Genomic DNA, 26,364 nt, shown 5'->3' on the forward strand with positions numbered 1-26,364 from the left:
CACTCAGAGGAGACTACACAGGCAGAATGGGAGAGGAGAGACTGCAAGCAGAAGATCAAAGTCAATATTCAAACCCTGGACTCTTGAGCACCACCCTGCATTTGTGTTTTTTAATGTGACTAGAATACACACATAAGTCTGGTTTACAAGTGTTACCTGGCTGTGGGATCATATAGTTCTGCGCCATATTCATCGGCCCCCCATAGCCTCCGCCAGAGCATTGAGGTGGTGGTGGTGGTGGTGGTGGTGGCATGCTGGGCATACACATGGACAGCAGGTCCTGTGTGCTCATGACGATGGGAGGTCCGGGAAAGAACTCAGCTGGGAGGGGGAAATGGTTAAAAAAAAAGAAATCAAGGAATTTAATTTCCCAATCTGTGATTACAGCAACAGTAAAGCATCTACTCGTTTCATACAGTGTGTGATACTTGTCTTAATGTGGCAGTTTATTGGTGTGTAAGATTTAAACAACTTTGTCAAATACACAAGATGTGAAAAAAAACCAATGTCGCACAAACGGAAGGAGTTACCAACATAATGTATTATGACAAAGGACTTTGAAGGAACTACTGCAAAACAACAACAATCAGTCGAGATGGGTCAATTGTGCTTGCGAGACATGAAGCACTGTCTGTCAACCCCTTATATATACATAAGGGGTTGTATATGTGTCTATCATACAACTTGGGACCAGTGATGTTGTCATGATTTTGAGACTGTTCCAGGGCACTGTGGAGAATTTCAGTATTAAACACATTATAAGTATGATTAAATAACCCCCCTATTGATGAGTAGAAGTGTCACAATAATAATATGTTAGTCACAATATGTTTAGAATATTCTTACTTGTAGAAGATATTGTATGTTACAGTATATTAACTAATTGAATGTATTAAATCATAAAAGTATAGTCACTAAAGGTATTAAAACACTGTAAGAATAGTTTGAGGGTCAGACAGGGATTCTGAATGAGACATGCAGCAAATGGAGGATGTGGTCAGTGGGGAGGACAAGCTGACCAGAGGTGGAGTCAAGACGGATGTTTTGCGAGGAGAGAAGATGTTTCGCTAAAGGATCGATAATGGGAGGGGACAGAAGCCAAATGGAGCCAATCACTAATCGCCACGGAGGAAAGCTTGTTTTAAGCTATTTTGTTTCAAACAAAAGTCACTTTCTACAACGTTTAAATATCAATTTGTCTACCTATAGTAGTAGTAGAACTGTTAAAAGGATGGACGATGTTGCAGCTATAGTAATGGTGTGACAACAGTGCGTGGAGGAAGTAATAGGAAGAACTGTGGTGGGAAATGGGTTTTCAGACATGCTTGCTCTGGCTGTGGCCGGTCTCCTGGTAAACAGGTGATCCAGGCTCGGTTTTCACTTGGTTCATTCTGACTGGCACTGCTGATCACTCTGCCACCTTGGGGATCAGAGAGGGTTACAGTTAGGGTTTTCATGTGTACACAAACAAGGCAATGTTAGGTACAGCAAGACAATTAAGGAGGAATGGGGGGTGGCTAGCTTGCAATCAGCCATCAGAAGCAATTTCTCGGTTAAACAAACTTGTATAATGTCCAAATATTCATTTTTGGTTAGCATGGTAACAGAGACAGTGTCACTTTCCTGTTTGAGAAAAATGGGCATTGGATGTCTCCCTCTGCTGTTTTTTTGCTGCTAACGATGGTTTTCGCTCTGGTTAATTTGAAGGTTGAGTCAAAGTTTGACAAAATTTACAGCTACCAATAATTTGCCAACCGATGCAGTTAGATAATAAATATAAACACACATCAATTGATGATTTCGGTCAATCTATCTAAAACGGAGATTTTAGCTAACCTAGCATCTAAGTTAGCCGATACTTCCTCATATTGACCAATGTTAACTCGCTAAGCTAATTAACCTAGCGCTACATAACATGCTAATTTACTTATTTTACCGGTATACTCACATTAAAGTATCCTGTATCCTGTTGAATGTAACCTGGTGAGCTTGAACTGAATAAACGATGCTTCAGTTAATACACTGTCAGTTTGTTTGTTCTTGTTGATATTTTAAATCTAGCTAACCGCAACGAACATTAGTCAACAAATTTTCGTCTATTCTGATTGGTTGATTTTCTTCTATTCCTGTTGCTAAGTAACGTTAAGTAATATGATACAATCATATGCATCCTGCTATTTTAAGCTCCTTTATGGTTTCAAAATGTAATTTGCCTCACAGACCATTATTTGCAAACGACTTTCATTTCTTTGGTGACATTTATCTCGCATAACTGTCATGTTTGTGTCAATTTATGGTGGGGGATTTATGTAAAACTAAAAATATCACAGGAAACAAAAAACATAAATCGCTACTTAGTGAATACCCGTGGTGAGATAGAAACGAAGAGTAATTATAATTTACGATGAGAGAAACATGTTTATCCTCTCTCATCATTCAGAACAGATATATACAATACAGTACAGATTACATTAACGTTATAACCTATACAATCTCCTCAAAGGTTTCCGTAGTTTTAGGCGATACCATCAGCATACCATGCATATAGGGTGTTATTATGGCTTGGATCCGTGTGCACTCCGCGTTTTCTTAACATTATGCATGGATATACATAATACAGTCTTTAAAATCGAAAATTCCACAAAGACAATTTACCATGTTAAAGAGCGGCACAGCGTGACGACCAATTTACACTTGTTCATAACACACCCCCATCTAATACAATGGTATAGTCCCAGAGGTAGGAAAGACCTGTAAGTGAGAGAAATCAATCCTGTGACAGCGGAGAAACTTGAGTTCTATTTCATCCTTACTGACCGCCAGAGGCAGTGCTTAACACTGAATGTATTCCGTCTCGCGCATGCGCAGGTCGAATATTTATATCAACAAAGTCACGTGTGACCTCGGATGACCACCGTCATCTATAAGTTCCGGTGTCATCCTGAGCTCAGTCCTTTTTTCTTCTCGCGTCGCAGGTTAGCTACCATGGTAGCTTAAACAAGGATGTGTCTACGATCAAGACATATTAGAGCTCGTCGCTGTAGCCTTGTGACTACCGGTCGGAGTTGCGGTTCTCTCGCCCTCCAAAGGCTGCGACGAGCTGTCCCTCTTCGGAGGGAACGGTGTGTTCGCCGTTCGGACATCGAGCCCCGGACTGGTGGACGGCCCTATCATCGGTCGTCACCAGTCTGATAAGGGTCAGCTAAGTCGTGATGACAGCAATCGGTAAGATCGATTAACGTTGTTTTCTATAACAGTTGTTTGTTCCACGGTTGGCAGAGCGCTTCCGCTCTAGTAATCGAGTGGCGCGCTAACGAGAGCGTAGAATTACGCTGTCGGCCCGCCCTTCACAGTGTTACGGCTATCACAGTTAGCAGAGTGTTCCTGCTCAGGCAAACTTTGTGAGACACTAGTCCGCATTGGCGTTGTGTACATGGAGATTTAATCTTTACATCTGACGTAATTCGCAGTTAGCAGTGTCTTCACTCAGGCTAACTTGGATGCTAGCTGAGACTGCGTCCATCAACTTTGTAAACCTTACGGCTATCACAGTTAACAGAGCGTCCTCGCTCAGGTTAACTCAGTGGAAAACTAGCTAAACAAAGCTGATACTGGAGCTGTAGCCATCAACTTTGTATCCTTACAGCTGTCACAGTTAACAGAGCGTCCTCGCTCAGGTTAACTCAGTGGGAAACTAGCTAAACAAAAGCTGATACTGGGACTGCGTCCATCAACTTTGTATCCTTACGGCTGTCACAGTTAACAGAGCTGTCACAGTTAACAGAGCGTCCTCGCTCAGGTTAACTCAGTGGGAGACTAGCTAAACAAAGCTGATACTGGGACTGCGTCCATCAACTTTGTATCCTTACGGCTGTCACAGTTAACAGAGCGTCCTCGCTCAGGTTAACTCAGTGGAAAACTAGCTAAACAAAGCTGATACTGGGGCTGTAGCCATCAACTTTGTATCCTTACAGCTGTCACAGTTAACAGAGCGTCCTCGCTCAGGTTAACTCAGTGTAAAACTAGCTAAACAAAAGCTGATACTGGGACTGCGTCCATCAACTTTGTATCCTTACGGCTGTCACAGTTAACAGAGCGTCCTCGCTCAGGTTAACTCAGTGGAAAACTAGCTAAACAAAGCTGATACTGGGGCTGTAGCCATCAACTTTGTATCCTTACAGCTGTCACAGTTAACAGAGCGTCCTCGCTCAGGTTAACTCAGTGGAAAACTAGCTAAACAAAGCTGATACTGGGGCTGTAGCCATCAACTTTGTATCCTTACGGCTGTCACAGTTAACAGAGCGTCCCCGCTCAGGTTAACTCAGTGGAAAACTAGCTAAACAAAGCTGATACTGGGGCTGTAGCCATCAACTTTGTATCCTTACAGCTGTCACAGTTAACAGAGCGTCCTCGCTCAGGTTAACTCAGTGGGAAACTAGCTAAACAAAAGCTGATACTGGGACTGCGTCCATCAACTTTGTATCCTTACGGCTGTCACAGTTAACAGAGCTGTCACAGTTAACAGAGCGTCCTCGCTCAGGTTAACTCAGTGGGAAACTAGCTAAACAAAGCTGGTACTGGGGCTGTGGCCATCAACTTTGTAGCATTACAACGATCACAGTTAGCGGAATGTGCTCGCTCAGGCTAACTCGGTGAATGCTAGTTATACTAAATCAACATTGAGGTTGTGCCCATTGATGGTTTTTACGCATTACGGCTGTCGAGTTCGCTCCGGCTAACTAGACTAAGCTAATACTCGGTGTGTCCATTGATTGTTGTAAACATTATGGACATATCGGTAGCGGATATCAGTTAGCAGAGTGCCCTCGCTCAGGCTAACTGGTGGGGCACCAAGAGTTACAGCACCTGTCCAAGTGGAGAGTGTCCTCGCACTGTAAGGACTGTGGGTTTTTTTTGTCCGTTTTCACAGTAGCAGAGTGCTCTCGCTCAAGCTAACTGGTGGGGCACCAATATCTGCAGCAACTATCCGAGTGAAGAGTGTCCTCGCTCCCCTCTCACTATGAGGACTGTTTTCCTGACCTGTTCCACAGTGGCAGAGTGCTCTCGCTCAAGCTAACTGGTGGGACACCAATATCTGCAGCAGCTGTCTTAGGGAAGAGTGTCCTCGCTCCCCTCTCACTGTAAGGACTGTGTTCTTTTTGTCAGTTTTTCACAGTAGCAGAGTGCTCTCGCTCAAGCTAACTGGTGGGACACCAATATCTGCAGCAACTAGCTTAGTGAAGAGTGTCCTCGCTCCCCTCTCACTATAAGGACTTGCCTGGCCTGTTTCCACAGTGGCAGAGTGCTCTCGCTCAAGCTAACTGGTGGGACACCAATATCTGCAGCAATTAGTTTAGTGAAGAGTGTCCTCGCCCCTCTCACTATAAGGACTTTGCCTGACCTGTTTCCACAGTGGCAGAGTGCTCTCGCTCAAGCTAACTGGTGGGACACCAATATCGGCAGCAACTATCTTAGTGAAGAGTGGCCTCGCTCCCCTCTCACTGTACGGACTGTGTTCTGTTTTGTCCGTTTTTTATGGTAACAGAGTGCTCTCGCTCAAGCTAACTGGGGGGACACTAATATCTGCAGCAACTATCTTAGGTGAAGAGAGTGGGCTTAGAGAGTGCCCTCGCCCCTCTCACTATAAGGACTTTGCCTGACCTGTTTTCACAGTTGCAGAGTGCTCTCGCTCAGGCTAACTGGTGGGTCACCAATATCCGCAGCGGCTGGCTAAGGGAAGAGTGTCCGAAGGATCACTCGCCACTGACTGCCCCCTGCCTGTTCTCTTAACATTCAGCAGAGCGCTCCCGCTCGGACTGATTTGGAATTCCGCATAAACTAGTGGGACAAGGGTTCCACCAGAATCGCGGCCATGTTAAACTCTCCCGGCTGTAGGACCTGTATAGCTCCTCTTCAGCCGGAGGACGGCCCTGACCTCTTGCCCTAGCAGGGAGAACCCAGGCAGGACCTGCGGCATCACGCCTTGAGCAGTAAGGTCTGCTAGGCTGGCCGAAGTGGAACACCTGATGCGGGAGGGCTACCTCCCCCTGTCAGGGCAGCTGAATCCAGACCAACCTACCCTGGTCATTTGTATGGCGCTTGCACGCCGGGCATACACAGCAGCTGGAACATCCACCTGTGAGTGCCTTCTTCAGGCACCTTCCCGCCCTCACCACCTTTTCTGTTCCTCCCTCCGAGGAATATCTGAGGGAGTTGCGTGCATGGTGGAGACACCAGGGCTCTCTCCCGCCTTACATCAGACCATGCAGGAGGTGGCAAATCTGGCCTTGCACGTATGCCAGCCAGTTAGACGACTATGGCGTCCATCAGTTTCCCCTGAGGAGACTCTGAGGCCCGATGCCAGGTGCCCTCGACCCAATGTCGGGTCAAAGATGACCTGCTATCCAGGGCTTAGGACACAGCAGCGCTGTGCACCGTATCGACAACTCCCTCTCCCACCTCATGCTTTCCCTCGCAGATTCTCTGCAGCGGGCTACTTCGACGCTTCTGCTCAGTGATGCTTCATTGCAGGCGTTTGCGCTCATATCGAGGGAACGTGGATGTATGATGTCCACCCTGGTTCAGACTCGCCGCCAGGTTTGGCTGGCGCAGTCACCCCTATCTGAGACAGGTAGGAGGACCCTCCATACTGTCCCAGTGGAGCCTGGTGAGCTGTTCGAGTCAGCTGCTGTACAGGCGCTTCAGCGGACTGTTAGAGCTAGCCAGACCTGGCAGCAGTTCTCTGGTCTTTGCAGGGACATGCCTGCACCCCCAGACCTAGGGGTCCCACTTTTGGCCCACAAGGCCGTTTCTCAGCCTCCAGCTTACCCTAGTAGCGCAACAGGCCTCGGCGTCCTGCTGAGAGGCCGGACCGCTACCTATACAACCCTACTTACGTCCCCGTCCCCCCCGGCAGGGGTGCCAGGAGATGTCTCCAGGCCGGCTGTCAGGGTTCTTTCTCCCATCAGCGGATTTCCAAGGGAGAGTGGTTCACGTCTATCGACGCCTGTTCCCATGGTGCATCACCACAACTTTCAGTCCTGGGTGCTTCCATTCGGACTCTCCCATCTCCCCATGGGTGTCCACAGTGTGTTACTGCTGTCCTTTCCCCCTGCAATCGCAGGGCGTGAACATACTGCCGTACTTAGACGACTGGCTGACCTAGGCGCCGTCCCGGCTTCAGGCGCCACAGGACACTGCTCGCCTTCTCTCACGTGGCCCGGTAGGCCTCAAGGTGAACATGGAGAGGAGCTACCTGAGCCCTTCTCAGAGCATAACCTTCATTAGGGTGGCCCTATGAGGGCCTGTCTGTCGCCCCAGTGCGGATGGCTGAACAGCCTTCACTTGGATGCCAAGTGGCACAGATACAGGGCAATAATATTATCGAAACAGTGTCTATTCATCTATTCACTATCCCCATGGAGGGAGTGCATATCTGGCGAACAGTGTCCCAGGAACCGAGCCCCAGGGGCTCGGTTCCATTCCACCAGGAGATTGTCACAACAGTTACCTGCCTCTCAAGGCGGGGGCAGGGTGACAGAACGGGACAGCCTGGGGGCAGTTGTCTGCTGAAAGACCGCAGGTCCAGGTTCTAGAGCTAGCGCTCGAGCACTTTCTTCCATGTTGAAGGGAAAGCATGTGCTTGTCCGGTGGACAGCACCTCTGCTGTGATTTCCCATGAACTATCGATGGGGCACCAGATCTGCAGAAGTGCTACGGGGATCACCGTGGCCTTCTGACTTGGGAGGCCCCTCGCCTGACCAGCCTGTGGGCAATGTACCCACCAGGAGAATGGAACAAGGTTGTGGTTTTCCTGTTCCGTTACAAGCCTCCACCGGGAGAGTGGCGGCTGCATCCAGACGTGTCGACCCACTGCCCCCACTGGGTCTCCCTGACAGAGAGGACCAGCCCTCTGGGTCAAGATGCCCTGGCTCACACGTGGCCAGAGGATCTTCTTTATGCCTTTCCACCAGTCCCTCTGCTTTTGCTATAAGCTTGTCAGAGTTCTTCCCCGACAGGAGGGATCTCCTGTCACAACTAGAGGGTCGGATTTGGCGTTCCAATCCCTGCCGCCTTCAATTAGGGGTCACGGGAGGGCCCGACCGGATGCTGAGTGGCTGCATAGAACCAGTCTGACGGACTATTCTGAATGCCAGTGCGCGGTCTACCTGCCTGCAGTACAAGAAACAGGTGGAAGCTGTTCTCCGACTAGTGTGCGGCTCAGAACAAGGTCCCAGTACAGCGCCCCGTGCCTGCTGTACTGAGTTTCTACAGTCTCTCCTGGATAAGGGCCGGTCTCCCCTGCATGGGACCTACCCTTGGTACTGGACAGCTTATGCTTGTCCTTTTGAACCCCTGGCACAGGCGGAGCCTAGATGGCTATCAGCAAGACGGTTTTCTCCTTGCTGTCAATTCAGCTCAATGTGGGGGCGAGCTGCATGCCCTATCAGTGGAAGAATCATGTCTGAGGTGGAACTCAGATGGCTTGGGTGTCACTTTCTGGCCTAAGGCAGTGTTTCTCCCAAGGGGGTGGATACGTTCACATATAAACCGGCCTATCCAGCTGGCAAAGTTGACCCCCCCCCTCCCCCATCGGGAGAGGAGAGGTCAAGGCTGCTGTGCCCAGTGTGGGCCCTCAGAGCTTATATGGAAGCCACCGCCTGCATAGTCAGTTATGGTGAGCCTAAGAAGGGCTGTGCTCCTTTTTAAGGAAAAAAAGGAAAAACGGCACCTGTCCCACTGGATAGTGGAGGCCATTGCCGATACATACAAGGCGAGCGGCTGCGCTCGGCCATCCGGGGTGAAGGGTCACTACCAAGAGTGTCTCCACACCGAGGGCAAGCCTGAGTGGTGTACCTGTGGGGGATACATGTGCGGCGGCCTCATGGGCATCACCGAGCACATTTACCAAACACTACAGAGTTAACGTTGCCGACCCTCACCCACTGGGGAGGGTTCTTGGCCAATTTTCTCTGCCGGAGCTATAAGGGGTAGTTACTGTGCTTCCTCGTGACTCTTTTGGTATAAGTCATCCAGTGTTAAGCACTGCCTCTGGCGGTCAGTAAGGATGAAATAGAACGAAAGTTACGAACGTAACTACGGTTCTATGAATCCTGGATGACCGCCAGAGTTCTTGGTCACTCGGAATCCCGTGAACTCGCGAGAAGATTCCATAGGACTGAGCTCAGGATGACACCGGAACTTATAGATGACGGTGGTCATCCGAGGTCACACGTGACTTTGTTGATATAAATATTCGACCTGCGCATGCGCGAGACGGAATACATTCAGTGTTAAGCACTGCCTCTGGCGGTCATCCAGGATTCATAGAACCGTAGTTACGTTCGTAACTTTCGTTTTACAACAAATAAATACCGAACAGAGGTACGTACTATTCAAAAGTCCACGATTGACCTCAACAACCTGTTTTGTTTAACAACAGCACCATGTTTTGCCGAGCTGTCAGTATAAATGTGGGGACATTGCAAAGAAGATGACCATTTGCTAGCGATAGCTGAGCTATCGTTAGCTTCCTGCTAGCTGACTAACAGCCTCAAAACTGCTGGGACCTGAACAGGAAGAAGTAGCATGCTAGCTAGCCATCCTATTTTGGGATTGGCATTCCGCTAGCTAGTAACCTTAACTTGGCTGCCTTTATCATGACTGTAAGAAGGCTGTGTATTTAGTAACGTTGACACTTCGTTTTGATAGACGGATACTGGCATATGTGTGGATGTATGGATAGCAGTAGGGACATCAGATCCAGAGTGGATCCGTGTAGAATATCAGCGTACACACTATCCTGGCGCGGTAACTCTGCTGCTGTGAATTTATTTTTCGGGCTAGAACAAAACGTTTTGTATCTATGGAAAGGTTATTAAATGTAGATTAATAATATCAAAACATCTGTATTCATTGCTCGCATACATTGTGACGAACTAGCCCGAGAAGGCGAGTAACGGGGGTTCAACCACCGTCAACCGCCGCCTCGCGGGTTCAACCGCCGCCTCGCTGCACGGCACGGAGTTTCCGGCAATGACGCGACTTGAGCGGGTGCACAAAACCATTTACGGTTGTTACCGAACCTTATTTGGAACAGCCGAGTAGTCACGATTGAAGCAGACGATCGCAGCTCCATGCAGGTGGGTCAACGAAATTTCTAAGTACACGAGAAGTTTGTTGACTTTCAGTTTTGAGCTTTCAGTTAGCAAAATCATGCGTCTATCATCACTTTCAGAAAATCGATTTCACTGTATCTTGTAGCAAAAAGTACATAGAATCTGTTGGTAAGTAACAGAAATCCCTATAAATTGATTAATCGGCCGTAAATTAATGTTTTTCTGACCCACCCTTCCCGCCGCAAACGCCGGCTGCCTTGGGCGATGCCATTAAAGCCATAACCCCTTTCTGTGACGTCACGCGCTCAGTGTGAGACAAATTTGTGATAATCCTCCACATTACGGTGCCATTGCCTATAATACAGATGCATGGAAATCTATTCATTAATCCACACGTTTCTACCATCTTCAAAGTGGAATAACTTTGTAACGCCTTGACCGAATTACATGATCTTTGTATTATTTTATTCAGACAAGGCATAGCTATCTAAATAACAGAACCAAACAACTGAAAGATGGATATAAGATTTTGACCTGATGTCTCTAATAGCAGAAAACTGCATGAGGATGTTGCAGTGGTTTCACTGACGTGAAATCAACTGGTATGAATGACGAGAAACAACACAGGGCCTAGTTTCTCCTACTTGCAGGTGATCTGTGATTCTTCTGACACAGACATAGAAGTCTATATATTTTTTATATGTAACAGTCTCTTGGTAAGTTGCACAGCTAACGTTACATTAATTGACATCTGATGGTTGTCTCAATGTGTTCACTGTTGATGAACGTTAGCATTGCCTCCATGAACTTGAGTCCAATGTTTATCTCATCTGTTGCTACTGTAGTAATGTGAGCAGCTGTTTTATCAGAGACTTAAGTCTGTTGATGTACATGTTCACTTTGCTCTTTATCCTTACATCTATTTAATGTAGTTACTCTTGATTAAGACTTTTTTTGGTTTTGTTATTTAAACAAACAAACACATTTTTGCTTAATATTGTTACCACTATTTACAGTGCCAAGAGCTTCATAAAAATACCATGAAGATGTTTTCCATAATTATGTTTATTGGTGTATTGTGTCACCTTGCTAAGGATGCATGTGTATTTCTTTTTTTTGATGCTACTGCTTACGCCTGGTTCACTAATAATATCAACATAATTATTTAGGAACTGAATTGAAGAGTTCCTATATTTTTTTTATTCCTTTACTCACTTCTGTATTCCTGCTTTTCTGTTTTTCTATCAGACTGAAAGAGAAACGGTACAATGTCCTTAAAGCCACGGGTGGTGGACTTTGACGAGACATGGAACAAGCTACTGACGACAATCAAGGCTGTTGTGATGCTCGACTATGTGGAGAGAGCCACCTGGAACGATCGGTTCTCGTATCCTATGCCAACTTGCTCCATATTGAAATTTAAACTACAACACAAGATTTTTTTTAGAACAGGGTTCATGGACAGAAAGTCATCCAGCTGCTTAGTACAGTGAAGCAGGTGCCAGCTTGTATATATTTTTTATGTATTTGATTTTAAACACCAAATATGGCTAATTAAGAAAGGCAGATCAGTTTTTCAAAGAGTTGTTATTGATATGTTCAGTGTCAGTTGTGAAATGAGCCAGGCAGACAGCAAGCATTAAACTATTCATTTATTTGCAGAGAATCGCAGCATAAGCCGTATCTAGTATTGCATACTACATCACTATTAACTGTATATTAACATCTAAACATCATGGAACCACATTTGTGCTCATTTCTATCCTAAATTCCCACACCAGCGACATTTATGCCTTGTGCGTCTCATACCCAGAGCCTTTGGGTGAGAAATTATACACAGAGACCAAGGTGTTTCTTGAGAATCATGTTCGGCAGTTGTACAAGGTAAGCACTCGCGAAAAGCATTTTTATTTCTGCATGATGTCTTCTTTCCATAACGCATGTAACGCTTGTGTGTGTGTATTTTCAGAAAGTCTTGGATTCTGAGGAGAAGGTTTTAGTGATGTACCACAGATACTGGGATGAGTACAGCAAAGGAGCTGACTACATGGACTGCTTGTACAGGTAGCATTGCCTTAACCTTGCTTGAATTCACAATGGTGTTGGAATGGTTGGCTACTTCGTTATGTTGTTTATTTTGGCATATTTTTCAAGTACAAATGAAGGACGTGTCCATAGTGAAGCTGCTGTTGGCTGTTGTTATTGTGGTGTGTTGGACTACAACTTCTAGCAGAAGTCGTGAGCCAAAGCTGGTGTCTGTCTTTGTCCTTCTTGGCTCTTCCAAGTTGGCTCCGTGTGTCAAGTTCCTGAGATGCAGGACGGTCTCGTTCTATCACAAGCTCACATCAAGTTTTTGTACACTTGTAAAATTACCTTGAAAGCGCGGTGGCGTTTCCTGATCCATTAAAACTCAATACTCCCTTGGAGAGCTTTCAGATCTATTTATAAGTTACCAGACTGTCATACATATGCCTTTTGTAATTTATTATGTCAGCGAGAGTGAGAGAGAGGGCGGCTCTTGGCTTTAGTGGTGACATAGCTGTGTTGAGTTCTTAATATAGAAGAGGCTCGCCTATTATCTTCATCTGATGTCTGTGAATATACATGTTTATGTTCGCATCTTGTCAAACACAAATCACCCTGTTGTGGAGGTTGGACTGAAGTGCCAACTGAATCACGTGATACCCAACACGAGCAGTTGTATTAGCAGTCCTTGGACACTTGATGCTGGTGTTTAATGCTCGTCAAAGATCGATGGCTTGAGGGACGTCGGGTTGAATGTGATTGCCGTACTGCTGATGGAGGCATAGGGTGCAGCGAGATGTTAGGTTACTCTCTATTGGGGAGCAGAAGTTATAGACAGAACGTTTTGTTCCCTTCATGGTCATATATTCACGCCCTGTAGAGCAGCCACCAAACCCGAGTCAAACCTCCAGCACACTAGTGCATCACAGACCCAGTGAAGGACAGAATGAGCCACTGAAGGGACTGTCACATCCAGACACTCATGTGCAGCGATGACCAAACAGTCCCAGAAACCCCCTTTGAACAAAACCCATGATGCCTTGCCCCTGTTCAAATGCACCCTCACACCTTGAGGCAGTGGAAGACCCTTGCTGTTGTTGGCCAGCGGGATAGCCTCGACAATCCAGCGAGAAAGCCGCTATTTAGACGGGGCTTTGCATTTGTCCGGATTAGCAAAACAGACAAACAACTGGGCACACAAGCGCACACTGCGAGTGTTGTCTATGTGAGCGTGAAGCGCACACACACAGGACACAGGGGGAAAAAGCCGTATGAGCTCAAAAGCCGCAGGGATAGTTCAAGGCCGATACGCCGCATTCGGGCACAATGTAACCTTGGAGCCATTTGAAGCGAAGTGGGTACAAGAGGGATGAAGAGATAACAGAATCAATGGGCCGCGAGGAGCCTCAAGCTCCAACGCCAAATCTCCTGAGGGAGCTCTGGGTTTAGCGGTGGACTGTCCTTTTAAAAAACGCAATAGGTTGGAAACGGCGCATATTTCCAGCTCTGGAAAGAAAGTTACACGAAGGCTATGCCTCGAAATCTCAGAAACTGCCTGTGGGCCGAGTGTATCGCCACGCAAGCGTCTGCGAGATCTGTGGTTGTAAAGCAATCCCTCGGTCTGATCACGATCTGAGCGTTTTGAACTTGTAATGTTGAGTAGGTAGGTAGGTAGTAGTTCAACACTCTCGGGTCCAGAATAGGACCTAGTCGTCCTTGGGATAACAAATCTCGAATTGTTCCAGAAAAAGCCCGAATGATGTGAAACTGCTTTCAATGGAGGGATTTGATATGATGTTCATGATGAAGTGGATCCAGCCTTTACTTTATCAGAGGTGGTGAAGTAAACTAGTGTGTGGTCAATGAGCCACACAATGGGGAGATTTATTCCTGATAATAAGTTATAGTATTATTATCAGTTTTTTTTTTTTTCTCACAATATTATGACTTCATACTCTCATATGAGCTGTTAAAGTCCATAGTCTTTAAATGAATTCAAATGAATGAACGTGAATAGATGCCACATGCACATGTAATAAGGTTAATGACAAAAAAGAGGAGGGAAGAGTAATTCCTGTCCAGTTGATCAAGTTGATCTACAGGAGAATAAATATTTGAAAGCAACACAGAATGTCTGAGAGCCTTACTGTATTATATTCCATTATATTTTTACATTTGGAATCGTTACCTGGCTCATCATTTTGTGTTTTCCTTTACATGAATGAATACATTTCCACTATAAATTGAAGAATTGAAGTGTCTTTACGCTCATAATGTTCTGGGCCCCACGACGTTAATACCAAACCTACGCTGATGGGAGCTGCACATCATTTTAAGGTGGACTAACTCAGCCTGCATAGACCAGCTGTGGTGAAAGCCATCACAATACGTGTGTCAGTCTGTATGTGGTAGATATCCTGCGAAGTCACTCCTCGCTTCCTTTTGAGAAATGTTGAGACACCAGCAGAGATGTGTTGAGACACAAGTTCAGTCTGATGCATTTCAACATCAGAGTGCGTGCCGGATGAACAAGTGACATCGGCCCTCACGCCGATGCGCTGTGTGTTTTTGTGTGGATTATCAGAGCTCTTTCATTTGATCCACGGTGAACATGTCTGACATATGATTCATGCAAGATTAAGACGGGATTCTTCCGTAAATATAATCTGATTTGAATACAGATATGAATAACCTGCGTTTGACCAGTCAATGAAACCAATGTTGGATCGAAACACATGGATGTGTTCCATCGGCGCAGTTCCACAGTTTCCATGTGACTATTGGGAAAGCATTGTGTGTCACTGGAAACCAGGAAGTTGTCTGTAAGGAATACTACATCCATAATGTGTCGTGGTGTTGAGAACAGAGCTCCCATAAGTAGCTGCCATTTGTAAACAAACGGCAGAAAAGACTTCTTGATATACCGTGTCTCATGCTCGTGTTTAATATATTATAAAATCAGGTATTTTCTCTTTGATATTCGTAAATACAAATGCCTTTATGTGTGCCTCTGGCTTATTCACTGTCCAGCAATCCTGGAGAGTTCGTTTTTTTGCTTTCATTGGCTCACCTGACACTCAGCAGGCACAGAGCGAGTGAGTCACCAAAGAATGTCAGTCTCACGCAGCCCTCCATGAACTCAACTTGTAACTAGAGGCCCACACACGAGATATTAGACGACACCTCCTCAAACTCCTCTGGATGCAGTTGATACCCTAACATCTTGACCTCCTACCCCACTCTGCTCAGGTACCTCAACACTCAGTTCATCAAGAAGAACAAGCTAACAGAAGCAGACCTGCAGTACGGCTACGGGGGAGTGGACATGAACGAGCCGCTCATGGAGATCGGAGAGGTATTGGATATGGACACTTGTGCTCCAATTAGGGTTGTTTAATATGAGTAGGGCTGGAAACACAATAACTGATAACAACAAGCACATTCTAACTCAGATTTATCCAGATGTATTCATTCAGTATTTGTCAAGTTCACACAATAGTATACAAAACCATGTGGTTATTTCTAACAGACGATTTCTTCTATATTTTGTATTAATTGAATGACCAGAAACCGTGCTACATCGTGATATATATATATATATATATATATATATATATATATATATATATATATATATATATATATATATATATATATATATATATGTGTATATATGGTAATTGAGGTATGAAAATGACACACGTGGTGATAGACTTTGTCCGTGTCGCACAGCCCGACATGAAAGGAAGGAGAGCACGTGTTTTTGTATGTTTGTATGTTTGTAAGTATGTTTTTCACACAATTTGAGCCACAATTGGTGACCAAGATGAATATGTCTGGCTCTCTGCAGGGGTAGAGATAAGAGAGACACTTTCACACTGTTCATGTCTGGATTCCTCGTGTCTTCCAGTGATCGTTGTGGGGAGAACCCTAACCAGAAGGTAATCCACGGGGTCATCAACTCCTTTGTTCATGTTGAACAGTACAAGAAGAAGTTTCCACTAAAGGTGAGGCAACAAATAGTCCCCCAGAGGATTACAATTGTTTGCATTGTGGTTTTATATCGGGTTATTTATGCAGCCAAAATTCAAAGACAATTTTGTTGTTTTTTGTTGGCTGCTTAATGTCTTTAATTACCATCTGTGTGTTGTACAGCAGCCGTTCATATAGGCCTGTGTATGTCCGTTGATACTAAATCCTACGCGGGCCACGCCCTCTTCCTGTGTTGCAGTTTTATCAGGAAATCTTCGAAGCGCCATTTCTGACAAGAACGGGAGAGTATTACAAGCAGGAAGCCTCCAATCTCCTGCAAGAGTCCAACTGCTCACAGTATATGGAGAAGGTAGGAGAGATGGACGGATAAAGCCTGCACATCAGTGTGTGTGTGTGTGTGTGTGTGTGTGTGTGTGTGTGTGTGTGTGTGTGTGTGTTGTGTGTTGTGTGTGTGTGTGTGTGTGTGTGTGTGTGTGTGTACATCAGCATCCATCAGATGAGTACATTCACCCAGGGCCAGTTTGTGTGTGTGTATATGAACTGGCAGATCATGTCAGTCCAGTGACATAATAGTTTTAATCTGAGTATTAGCTCGCTAAGGCTGAGATCACAGACCCCTGGGCGACTTCAGCTTCCATGTCTCTCTCTCTCTCTGTCTGTCTGTCTGTCTCTGTCTCTCTCTTTCTGTCTCTGTCTCTCTGTCTCTCTGTCTGTCTGTCTCTCTCGCTCTCTCTCTGTCTGTCTCTGTCTCTCTCTTTCTGTCTGTCTGTGTCTCTGTCTCGCTCTGTGTCTCTCTCTGGCTATCTCTCTCTCTCTCTCTTTCATTCATTCGAGTAATAATCAGCTGTCTCTGATAGATTCCCCCCCCCCCCCCCAGCGTTCTAACAGGATCATTATTAAACTGTTATCCAGGCATTAGGGCATTGTGTGATATGACTGCGAAAGAGCAGCAACAGACGCTGTAGTACAGTCACTAACTGTCTGGACAGCGTCAGTCTCAGCTGCTTATCTGACCCAGTTTTAACTGTGAGGAGGCAGCTTATTCTCTTGTTGCCTTCATGACTTTTACGTGTGTGTGTGTGTGTGTGTGTGCGCGTGCATTGTGTTGAATCTGAACCTATTCATATCATGTCCCTCTCTCTTCCTCCAGGTGTTAGGGCGGTTGAAAGACGAAGAGATGAGATGTCGGAAGTACCTGCACCCCAGCTCCTATGCCAAAGTCATCCATGAATGCCAGCAGAGGATGGTGGCGGATCATCTGCAGTTCCTGCACGGGGAGTGCCAGAGCATTATTCGGCAGGAGAAGAGAGAGGGTCAGTGCAGCGCGGGCCCCTCTGTGTCCTGATGCGTCATCTGTTTTTGTGTGAAACAAATGGTTCTATGTACACGCATTGAGTTTTGTGTTGTTTTTGTCCAGACATGGCCAACATGTACACCCTGTTGCGGTCCGTGTCCAACGGGCTGCCCCACATGATCCAGGAGCTGCAGGTCCACATCCACAACGAGGGCATCCGAGGCACCAGTAACCTCTCTCAGGAAAACGTTAGTACTCCAGCAGTGTGTGTGTCTGTTGGACGTACAGAATCGTGGATTTTCAAGCTGCTGCAAGTTGTACCGCTGGAGCTCAAAGGCGGCTTGATTTGACCGCTTAATCTCTTTTAAAATAATGATTTTGTCTGTTAGTTTTAGCTGCAAGGCATTTGAATGCAACCTTTTGTCTCGCTCTTCCGGCTTCCCCTAGATGCCAACCCTGTTTGTGGAGTCGGTGCTGGAGGTTCACAGTAAATTTGTTCAGCTCATAAACACAGTTCTAAACGGAGATCAGCACTTCATGAGTGCACTCGATAAGGTAACTGAACAGCATACGGTACTCACAACAGTTACTCGATTGAAAACGTGAGGTTGTGTTTTCCTTGTGTACTTTCTGTAACTGCATATAACTACAGTTCTAAATGTGTTAAAGTATAACTATGTACACGTGGTGATGTGTTTTTCTCAGTTGGACTGAATGTGTTTATTTGATGTCTCTTGCTCTCTCTCAGGCTTTGACGTCCGTGGTGAACTTCAGGGAGCCCAAGTCCATCTGTAAAGCCCCTGAACTTGTAAGTACACACGCTCGCATACAAACACACACACACACACACACACACACACACAGTGTTACACACAGTGCCCTGACCAGGTCGTGTCCCTCCTGGTGTGTCTGTGCAGCTGGCGAAATACTGTGACAATCTGCTGAAAAAGTCTGCAAAGGGAATGACGGAGAACGAGGTGGAGGACAAGCTGACGAGCTTCATCACGGTGTTCAAGTACATAGACGACAAGGACATTTTTCAAAAGGTGACCAGAGTTCCTCTGATGCTGCAGTATTATTAAAACCATGACTAGGAGGGTGGTTTAGTCCATTAGTTGGGTCCGTATTGTCTTCAAAGAGTCATTCTGTTTTTCAAGTTCTGGCTTTTCTTTCCCACAGTTTTATGCCAGAATGCTAGCGAAGCGGTTAATACACGGTTTATCATTGTCAATGGACTCAGAAGAAGCCATGATCAACAAACTAAAGGTAAATGCAAAGCTGAGCCTTAGTAACTACGGTTTGCAACATGTCTGAACGGAAGGGGTCATAAAGAAGAAACCATATCCAACATTCTCCTGATTTTATTTTTATTTTTTTACAGCAAGCTTGTGGCTACGAGTTCACGAGCAAACTGCACAGAATGTACACAGACATGAGCGTACTTTATGTGTCACAGGATACGTTTTGTGACTATAATATGTAATTTATAATAGCAGTGTACTAAGAATAGGCCACCTAGCAATTGTTTTTTGTTTTTATTTAACAGGTGAGTGATTGCTGTTTATCCCTGGATTATGACATGTCATGGACCCAAACATGGACATCTGTCATTTCCTTCTGACTCATATTTGTGAGTGCCAGTTAATTACACGATCTTGCCTCATCACGGACGAATCCACCGGGGCTTTGCTTTGCCTGTGACAGAGTGCTGCTCATACTAAAGGATCGGGCGTGGTGCTGCAGTGCAGCCTGCTGGTACTGCACCTGCATTGCATTTAATGAGACTACATACACTCACGTTACAGCCTGCCTCAGGTGTTTAAGAAAAGACGTTTCAAAGCTGCTTCAAATTCTGCAAACCAAGATAAGAGACTGAAGCATTTTGCACATTACAGCCAAACCAAACTATGTAATGGACAGTGACGATGATGTGTTTTAATTGCGGCTGTCTATAACACAAAGCACTCCATCTGCTGTCATTAATGCAGACATTTTTAAATATTTAAATGCAGTAGTCAATTCACTGGGACAGAATTTATTTTTCCCTGCCCATGCATTCTGCAATGTTTTTTTGTCTCTTGGAAGGCTAAAGTTGACGGTGTTTTGTTATAGACTGGACAGGAATAAGGTTTCACAATTGGCACAGGTGTTCAGTGCAGGTCTCAGTGGTATTGGATTCTTGCCCCGGTTGTTTAGTTTCCACGATGTCCACCTAACAAACTGCACATGGGGGGAGTGAGAGAGCGGGAATCACTGCACGCAAATCAAAAAATCACTGCGACAAATTCTTGAGTATTCGAGACGTTGGTTGTATCCACTAAGTCAGAGAATGCCATCAATTATTTTCTTCCACATCCACATCCATCTGTGTGTGTGGTTTATGTAAGATGTGTTCAAATACATCCCCTTCTTCCAGCATGCACTGCGCAACAACATGGTGGTCGTTCCACAGCATGCGTGTCATCTACCAAAAGATGTGAGAGGGGGGAGAGAGACATTGCTTTGGCTCGGCCGCTGACAGTCGTGGCAATCGAGTCATCTCTGAAGGGACAGCAAATCAGGTTCTAAGCAGAAGAGAGACTGAGCAAATACTTTATTAAAGCATATACATTAAAAACAATGTCAATCAGAAGGGGTGATCATCATTTTTACAGCAAGGACAGGGAGTGTTTAGAAGAAGTGTGCATGTCCTTTAAGGACATGCACACTTTAAGGAGCATTTAAGGAGCACTTTAAGGAGCATGGCCACTTGATTTTTGAGCATGGCCACTTGATTTTCGAGGCATTTGTAATATTCGTTCTTCCTTCCTCGGTACCTCCGGGCGAGGAGGAGGAGGAGGAGGAAGAGGGAGAAGAAGAAGTGTGCATGTCCTTTAAGGACATGCACACTTTAAGGAGCATTTAAGGAGCATGGCCACTTGATTTTCGTGTGCATGTCCTTTAAGGACATGCACACTTTAAGGAGCATTTAAGGAGCACTTTAAGGAGCATGGCCACTTGATTTTCGAGGCATTTGTAATATTTGTTCTTCCTTCCTCGGTACCTCCGGGCGAGGAGGAGGAGGAGGAGGAGGAGGAGGAACAGGAGGAGGAGGAGGAGGAGGAGGGGAGGAAGAAGAAGCATATACGCATATACATTAAAGCATATACATTAAAAACATAATTTTTACAGCAAGGACGGGGGTTTCGAAGAAGTGTTGCATGTCTTTAAGGCTCTAAGCTCCTCAATAAGGTTCTTGTTTTGATTATCAAGCATGGCCACTTGATTTTGTAGCATGGCCACTTGATTTTGGAGTCATTTGTGATATTCGTTCCGCCTTTCTCGGTACCTCCGGGCGGCTTCCCTGGAAGAAGAAGAAGAAGAAGAAGAAGAAGAAGAAGAAGAAGAAGAAGAAGAAGAAGAAGAAGTGTGCATGTCCTTTAAGGACATGCACACTTTAAGGAGCATTTAAGGAGCACTTTAAGGAGCATGGCCACTTGATTTTTGAGCATGGCCACTTGATTTTCGAGGCATTTGCATTTGTAATATTCGTTCTTCCTTCCTCGGTACCTCCGGGCGAGGAGGAGGAGGAGGAGGATGAAGAGGGAGAAGAAGTGTGCATGTCCTTTAAGGACATGCACACTTTAAGGAGCATTTAAGGAGCATGGCCACTTGATTTTCGAGGCATTTGTAATATTCGTTCTTCCTTCCTCGGTACCTCCGGGCGAGGAGGAGGAGGAGGAGGAGGAGGAGGGGGAGGAAGAAGAAGAAGAAGAAGAAGAAGAAGAAGAAGAAGTGTGCATGTCCTTTAAGGACATGCACACTTTAAGGAGCATTTAAGGAGCACTTTAAGGAGCATGGCCACTTGATTTTCGAGGCATTTGTAATATTCGTTCTTCCTTCCTCGGTACCTCCGGGCGAGGAGGAGGAGGAGGAGGAGGAGGAGGAGGAGGAGGAAGAAGAAGCATATACATTAAAGCATATACATTAAAAACATAATTTTTACAGCAAGGACGGGGTTTCGAAGAAGTGTTGCATGTCTTTAAGGCTCTAAGCTCCTCAATAAGGTTCTTGTTTTGATTATCAAGCATGGCCACTTGATTTTGTAGCATGGCCACTTGATTTTGGAGCCATTTGTGATATTCGTTCCGCCTTTCTCGGTACCTCCGGGCGGCTTCCCTGGAAGCAAGAAGAAGAAGAAGAAGAAGAAGAAGAAGAAGTGTGCATGTCCTTTAAGGACATGCACACTTTAAGGAGCATTTAAGGAGCACTTTAAGGAGCATGGCCACTTGATTTTTGAGCATGGCCACTTGATTTTCGAGGCATTTGCATTTGTAATATTCGTTCTTCCTTCCTCGGTACCTCCGGGCGAGGAGGAGGAGGAGGAGGAGGAGGAGGAGGAGGGAGAAGAAGAAGTGTGCATGTCCTTTAAGGACATGCACACTTTAAGGAGCATTTAAGGAGCATGGCCACTTGATTTTCGAGGCATTTGTAATATTCGTTCTTCCTTCCTCGGTACCTCCGGGCGAGGAGGAGGAGGAGGAGGAGGAGGAGGAGGAGGGGGAGGAAGAAGAAGAAGAAGAAGAAGAAGAAGAAGAAGAAGTGTGCATGTCCTTTAAGGACATGCACACTTTAAGGAGCATTTAAGGAGCACTTTAAGGAGCATGGCCACTTGATTTTCGAGGCATTTGTAATATTCGTTCTTCCTTCCTCGGTACCTCCAGGCGAGGAGGAGGAGGAGGAGGCGGAGGAGGAGGAGGAGGAGGAAGAAGCATATACATTAAAGCATATACATTAAAAACATAATTTTTACAGCAAGGACGGGGTTTCGAAGAAGTGTTGCATGTCTTTAAGGCTCTAAACTCCTCAATAAGGTTCTTGTTTTGATTATCAAGCATGGCCACTTGATTTTGTAGCATGGCCACTTGATTTTGGAGCCATTTGTGATATTCGTTCCGCCTTTCTCGGTACCTCCGGGCGGCTTCCCTGGAAGCAAGAAGAAGAAGAAGAAGAAGAAGAAGAAGTGTGCATGTCCTTTAAGGACATGCACACTTTAAGGAGCATTTAAGGAGCACTTTAAGGAGCATGGCCACTTGATTTTCGAGGCATTTGCATTTGTAATATTCGTTCTTCCTTCCTCGGTACCTCCGGGCGAGGAGGAGGAGGAGGAGGAGGAGGAGGAGGAAGAAGAAGCATATACATTAAAGCATATACATTAAAAACATAATTTTTACAGCAAGGACGGGGTTTCGAAGAAGTGTTGCATGTCTTTAAGGCTCTAAACTCCTCAATAAGGTTCTTGTTTTGATTATCAAGCATGGCCACTTGATTTTGTAGCATGGCCACTTGATTTTGGAGCCATTTGTGATATTCGTTCCGCCTTTCTCGGTACCTCCGGGCGGCTTCCCTGGAAGCAAGAAGAAGAAGAAGAAGAAGAAGAAGAAGTGTGCATGTCCTTTAAGGACATGCACACTTTAAGGAGCATTTAAGGAGCACTTTAAGGAGCATGGCCACTTGATTTTTGAGCATGGCCACTTGATTTTCGAGGCATTTGCATTTGTAATATTCGTTCTTCCTTCCTCGGTACCTCCGGGCGAGGAGGAGGAGGAGGAGGAGGAGGAGGAGGAGGAGGGAGAAGAAGAAGAAGTGTGCATGTCCTTTAAGGACATGCACACTTTAAGGAGCATTTAAGGAGCACTTTAAGGAGCATGGCCACTTGATTTTCGAGGCATTTGTAATATTCGTTCTTCCTTCCTCGGTACCTCCGGGCGAGGAGGAGGAGGAGGAGGAGGAGGAGGGGAGGAAGAAGAAGCATATACGCATACACATTAAAGCATATACATTAAAAACATAATTTTTACAGCAAGGACGGGGGTTTCGAAGAAGTGTTGCATGTCTTTAAGGCTCTAAGCTCCTCAATAAGGTTCTTGTTTTGATTATCAAGCATGGCCACTTGATTTTGTAGCATGGCGACTTGATTTTGGAGCCATTTGTGATATTCGTTCCGCCTTTCTCGGTACCTCCGGGCGGCTTCCCTGGAAGAAGAAGAAGAAGAAGAAGAAGAAGAAGTCATCATCATGAGCCACACATTCACTGATACTAATATAGCTAATGCCGGCCTGATTGATGTGGGTACGGCTGATGAGAGTGAATGGTCCTCTCTACCTGTTCTTCATCTTCGGCAAGATCACTATATATATATATATATATATATATATCACTATAAATCACTATATATCATATAAAATCACTATATATATATATATATATATATATATATATATATATATATATATATATATATATATATATATTATTCAAAATAATAAAGTATACTGCTTCACTTATTTTTGAAAGTGCCAACATAGTGGATCTTGGTACTTCATCCATTTGAAAAAAACAAGCGGTTTAAAAAAACAAACACATTCCTCTTAAAACCTTTCTAACATTCTTCTTAAAAGATTTCAAACATTCTTCTTAAAACATTAAAAACATTCCTTTTAAACATTTGCAATTACTAACTTACTGCACTTGTCGTTTAATGTCCTGGTGAACTCACAGGATTACAGAATATAGCACAGAAACACGGAAGTTTCTTATCCGCTTTAGCCATCAGTGGGCAGTCTCAAACTAATGGAAAAGCTTTGTTTTGAGAGCTTGTCCTTTTATGGATAGTTTGTTTCCATTTAGTTCCATCATGATCTTCTGCAGAGCTTCGAATGTGTACTTGAGCTCTGGAAGGTAGCTCAGGTTGAGAGCTTACACAAGCGCAAGCAACATTGACACCGCAAAAGGTACCTTTTCCAACTCATCTAGCACTTCCACCCCCTCCAGAATGACTCCAGCATCCTCAGGGTCATCACTGGGCTCTGCACCTTCTTTTCGAATGACAAGGATTCCAAAGACGGTCTCTGCCATGGCCGTTTGACTGCTTTCGAAATTCTGTGACAAAACAATTAACAAGGGCAATCATTTTTCACTTATTTGCATTACATCCCATTTTTATTGCACATGTTAATTTTACTGTATAAACAGCTATCAATAACTTTATTCACATAATTAAAAGACATTATGACTACCTGATATTAAATTGTTTCACTGAGCCATGGTGAGCTACTTCAATGACTAAGCCCTACCAGTGGCTTGTCTGTTACCATGAGATCAGTGGTTGTTATTCTAGCATTACTAAGGTAAATAAAAGTTTCACGTTTTTAAAGCTAATGGCAACCAAGAGGAAACCACATCTATTCCAACTGTGATCATCCCCAAATAAAGATAAAGGTAAATGAACATACCTTGTCCCTCACCAGCTTCTCTGGATCTTCGTTCAGGTAGACACAGACCTTTGAGGACGCATTCTCGTCTGACGTCAACGCTGTCAGTCTAAGTATGCAGATAAGAGAAAATATGCAAAATTAAATAACATTAGGAACACCATCTCAACCAACCAGCTTATTAATCACAATGATTAACCATGCAATATCCATGTGTGCATTAGTATGTGAACCCTTGGGATCCAGTAGCTGCTGGCGCCTATGACTTCAACTACACCTTTCCTAAAGTTTCTTATTAATCTCCCAAGGTTTTTGAATGTTCGCTACAGATCACAGCTTGGCATCGCCACCCTAATTTCAGAAATGCGTATTATTCTGGAACCTCTCAGTTAATTTTAAATTGCCATGGGGCGTTATCAACAGGTGCAGACAACCAATAAGAGCAACGGGGAAGTAAAAAAATACAAAAGCTCTACGAGTAGAATAGCCTCTCTTTAACTTTTCCATTGTTATCATACCTGGGTTATGGGTACCATGATGCTCTTGATCTTTCTCCCTTGAACTCCACCTTTCTTGGCATACACCTGGATCAGGTTTTCAGAGTGAAGATCCAGCTGGGAGAAGAACTTTGACTGCAAATTGATTGTTGTGATTCTCTTGAATTCTGCATTCACCTACACAAAAAAGAAATTAGTTTGGCTATTTTGTTGTCACTGTTGTTAGGTACACATTTGATATTGCAGTTCAGTCCGTTCAAGACATGCAAATGCACAATACACGCATCTTCAACTGCAGGGTTATCTTGAGTATGTTCATCTTCCTCAGGATTATCACAGGATTCTTGTGAAACTACACTGGTTGTAACTACTTGAAATATTTTAACGTATGTGGATTGTGTTTCCTGGTCTTGTGAGAGTGAAATGTTCCGTATACATTTGTTTGAACACTGCAACCCCCAAACATACAAGTAACAGTTTCTTGACTCTTCAAATGAGTGCAAATGTGTAAAAAAGAATCCTTCTCTGTGGAAGATCAATACAAGTGCACAAATGACAACTGAATGTTGACAATTCTAGCAGCTCCTGGGAGTTTTGTTGAAGATGGACTGTACTTAAATGAATGTGCAAAGCATTCCACATCTTAAAAGTACATGGGCAGTTTATGTGTGGGCATGGCTAGCGCTGCCTGTGCTGTAGTCTAATATGTTTTAGTAGCTCATATCTATCAGATAGAGATACACTACACTCCATACACCTCCACATAATTTAGCTAGACCATCACACATAAGCTTTTTAACATTGGAATCGCTTGTTCAGTCACAAAAATTCACCGTTTCATGCCTGGCAGGTCAGTGAGGTTGACCAGGACACTCTTGCGGTGGGATGGTCTCACTGTGACTTTCTGCTATTTGTAAAAACACAGCATATTTGTAAAGATTTATCATGTAAAAAAATATATAGATACATTTACTTCAATTATCTTTTATTAATTCAATATTATTAACAAATATAAATGTTACCCCCAAGTTAACACATCTCTTCTATCATTGGAAAGATTAAATAAATAAAGATTGAATAAATACAATCGGGCCTGTAGCAACGTCCTCGTAGTAAAAACACAGAATTCAGCATGTTCTGCATCATAACAAGCTGCCCTTATTCACGAATAAATCATACAGACT

General features: G+C 44.7%; 1 long non-coding RNA gene and 1 pseudogene across 2 annotated transcripts; one reads left to right on the plus strand and one right to left on the minus strand.

Moving 5' to 3' along the window:
* Positions 1-9,982: 9,982 nt before the first annotated feature.
* On the plus strand, positions 9,983-19,542 carry LOC306794294 (cullin-2-like; annotated as a pseudogene). Its single transcript has 15 exons — positions 9,983-10,142; positions 11,367-11,505; positions 11,900-12,002; positions 12,088-12,182; positions 15,393-15,517; positions 15,994-16,150; positions 16,375-16,485; positions 17,287-17,449; positions 17,554-17,678; positions 17,878-17,985; positions 18,179-18,238; positions 18,348-18,476; positions 18,610-18,696; positions 18,812-18,868; positions 19,516-19,542. The product of its transcript is annotated as a cullin-2-like (transcript).
* A 3,848-nt stretch (positions 19,543-23,390) lies between these two features.
* LOC306793918 lies at positions 23,391-26,063 on the minus strand. Its single transcript, XR_013772905.1, has 5 exons — positions 26,014-26,063; positions 25,202-25,357; positions 24,705-24,792; positions 24,208-24,351; positions 23,391-23,444 (listed from the first exon to the last, which is right to left on the minus strand). It is a non-coding gene; the product is annotated as an uncharacterized lncRNA (long non-coding RNA).
* Positions 26,064-26,364: the final 301 nt, after the last annotated feature.

Source organism: Melanostigma gelatinosum (assembly GCF_949748355.1).
Source record: "Melanostigma gelatinosum genome assembly, chromosome: 20".
Classification (NCBI taxonomy): domain Eukaryota; kingdom Metazoa; phylum Chordata; class Actinopteri; order Perciformes; family Zoarcidae; genus Melanostigma; species Melanostigma gelatinosum.